Source organism: Hyposmocoma kahamanoa, unplaced genomic scaffold, assembly GCF_003589595.1.
Source record: "Hyposmocoma kahamanoa isolate Upper Pololo Valley unplaced genomic scaffold, ASM358959v1 185, whole genome shotgun sequence".
NCBI lineage: Eukaryota > Metazoa > Arthropoda > Insecta > Lepidoptera > Cosmopterigidae > Hyposmocoma > Hyposmocoma kahamanoa.
The window spans coordinates 36,531-39,861 of NW_020653715.1; the positions used below are offsets into that span (position 1 = coordinate 36,531).

Genomic DNA, 3,331 nt, shown 5'->3' on the forward strand with positions numbered 1-3,331 from the left:
ACGTATTTTTGAAGTTGTTTATTTTTTTTAAATGACAGACCCAGGCATTAAAAACCTTATAGTTTGCTTGAGTAGTTACCGAAATAGTAATTAATATTAGTTCTTTCACCCGTTATAATTTAATTCGATATCCGATAAATCGGTATAAAATCATCACCGGCACCTCTAGGTGTGGTATGCGTCTACGGCTGCATGTATCACGTGAGCGGATAAAAAGGGTCCGAGAAAAATGAAAAATTTTTGGGCATAGCCAGTTGATACAGCTTTAGATGGGAAGATTATTTATGTCTCGGTTCTAAAAGTGATGGTTTATAAGGTAAAATAGTGTGTTGTTTTTAATGATATTTTGAATAAACAATTGTCGCACTGTCGGAGCGGGTAGGAAATCTAAAAGGTAGAGAGTTACAAACTTTAAGCATAGTTATTTGAGAGCGTTATAGTCTTAGCATGCTGTATTTACAAGCTCCGCCCCAGGTCGTGATACAGTACGTAATAATATACTGGCATAGAGAAATGTAGATTGATTTTAGAAGAATATAATCGGTGATATTGCAGAGTGCTTCAAAAACATATATTAAGTTTCGGACTCTACTAACCAACAAATCAATATGAGGTTGGAAGCTATGTTTGGAGTCAATCATAACACCCAAGTATTTATACTGATTAGTTTTCTGGAGTACCTATCTGATTTTGATTAGTAATTTGTACAAAAGTTGTAACATATTATATTTCATTTTCGACATTTTGACCTTTAAGCTAGTGGAGTCCAATGGTATCGATATATTTTATTAATCATAATAACTATTGGAAGTATAAATCCAAATAAGAATCCAGGCTTTCTTATGTGCTTCTGTATGAAATATAATTTTGTGGAAACTAGTACTAGGAAACTACGGTTTTACCCGTGCGCAAGCGTAGTACGATATCGACTACACGTAGTATAGTAGGGTCAGTTATCAATCTCATTCGCATGGAATGGCCGGTACATGCAAATTAGATCGTCGGCAATCCCGGCCTTCACAGACCCACAAAGGTAGTCAAATCCTGATCAAAATTGTGCTGCGTCTAGTTCTTAACCTTCTCTGTACGTATAGCCAATATTCTATACACGAACCGACCTCCTCTAGGACGTGGTAGACGGCGTAAAGGTCAAGGATTTTATACACCTTGTAGTATATGGGAAGACTCGCTGCCGCTGGTACGTAATTCCACACTAGCATTTAGCAATAAACACGCATTAATTGTCTAATTGAGTCGTGTCCATCGCAGTGGAGCCCTTAAAGCCTTTATTTATTATAGCCGTGGGGATCATACGTTCCACGCGGAGTCACTTCATGACATCACAAGACGATTACCCGAAATAACGATTGTCTAAAGCATTGTACATATAAATACCTACAATACTTTAAGGACATTCGTTATTTCGACTCAATAGCCACAATTACACCCCGCTGCAATAAATGTAATTTTTAAAGATTGGCTAATTCTTTAAACGAATTACGGGCAGCATTCAATACAACAATCGATATTTGGAATTGTAAGTCGAAAAATATTCCATAAACGCCTACACGAGAATTCGCTTCCCAGACTATGGAATGAATTCCTTTACCAGGTACTATACTGGGGTCAGTCAGAAGTTAACCGTTCATATGTTTGTTATTTAAAAGATCACAATCATATCACATCATTTTTCTTATGTTGTTTCATTTCGTACTATCTAACTAAAAAGTTTTTTAATGCACTTATACTTTGTTTAGGATATAACGTAGGATACTGTGTGTTGCCATTTGGTTTAAAGGTGATCATATTCGTTCCTAGTTTTCGTGACACCGATGTGGGAGCATCTAACATCGCGTGTCTCCCCTTGGGGCGCATCGCGACACGTCGGATATGTTTGTGGACTAGTTCAATGATTACACAAAAGTAAGAGACGCTCTCATCCGCGTTTATTGGATGTTCAAGTCATAATGATTACCATCAATCGATTACACCCATTGCAAAAATTGTTGTGATAAATTCCTTCAGTTAATTATTAGAATTTATCACATTCGTTTTGCTTCGGGCGTAGCGTACGTGTCGGTCGTCCTTCGTTTTCATTCAAAATAACTTTTAATATATCAATCAAGGATAAAAGGTGAACAACAATAGCTTAAAATCGAATGAAAAATAGTGGCGGCCGGTGGTAGAGGCGCGTTTGTACGCGGCGAAATGGCGAAAGGGATTTATATAAAAAGTTATGTCCTGCGGGGACCGCATTTGTCTCAGCCACTATAAATTAAGTAATAACTCTAACTTGAGTGGAGTTCGCGTCATGTCCTCGACTTATCCGGACAAATTTAAGTTGTTCTCGAGTTCGCGTCGCGAGAAATATGATACGCCAGGTTTAAGAAAGGGTAGAAATGGCGACTGCTGGCTTGCTTTGATTCAGATAAGTGGTGTTTGGTACTAATATCACCATCATCAAACAACGAGTTTGAGCAGTAATTATCACGACTCAAGTCATGAAGATTTCACGATAACCTGTATGAAGCGGTCTCGGTAAATTTGGGCTAAACCGACACCCCAAGGGGCACAATGCAGTTGAAAACTCTTACTTTGTATTAAAATTTGAGTTGGTATTTTATTTAAAGTCTACGAACATAACAACGTTTAAAAATCATGAAATAAATGTTTAATTAGAAATTGAAAATTCTGTGTTGGATGTCGATGTCTCTTTTCACTCTAAACAAATGTATCATACGATCGCTGCGCTAAATTGGGCTCATTCGTGAGCTCACGCTTGGTTTATAAGATAAATAACACATAACATCAGCGTGATGTCAAGTACACTTGTACTTACTGTAAATGATCACTTTTACTATGTTTCATAGATACATAAATTTCCGAAGGAAACGAACAACACATTTGATTTTGAACTACCTCCGCTGGCGCTGCCGCGGTTTGTGGCGGTACCAAACCACCGCACCTTCTGTGTTAAACGAGTAAGTGCCGAATGTGGCTGCCGCACACCGTCTGTGAGTAGTTGTAAAAATTGTAAAGATATGCCATTATCAAATGTGTCGATGGAAAATAAAAAACGGCACAATGGCCGCCGGTCACAGGTAGGACAGAGACAGAGTTGTAGACAGAGTTGACAGAGTTCGTCGATAAGTGTCGTTCCTTTTGGCATGAAAGTAAAAAAATATTTAACCAAAAAGAATATAAGCATATAAGCACTGTAACAAATTTTCGTTTGGCAGGCGTGGATGTCGCAGGGCGCGGGGAGCGGGGTCGTGAGGCGCGGAGGCGCGAGGCCTCCGACATCAATCTTCGGTTATTGTTGCTTCCAATA

General features: G+C 38.5%; 1 long non-coding RNA gene across 1 annotated transcript; it reads left to right on the forward strand.

The window, feature by feature from the left end:
- The first annotated feature begins 203 nt into the window (after positions 1-203).
- LOC113226223 lies at positions 204-2,898 on the forward strand. The gene is made up of 3 exons (XR_003310079.1): positions 204-316; positions 1,819-1,923; positions 2,871-2,898. It is a non-coding gene; the product is annotated as an uncharacterized LOC113226223 (long non-coding RNA).
- Positions 2,899-3,331: the final 433 nt, after the last annotated feature.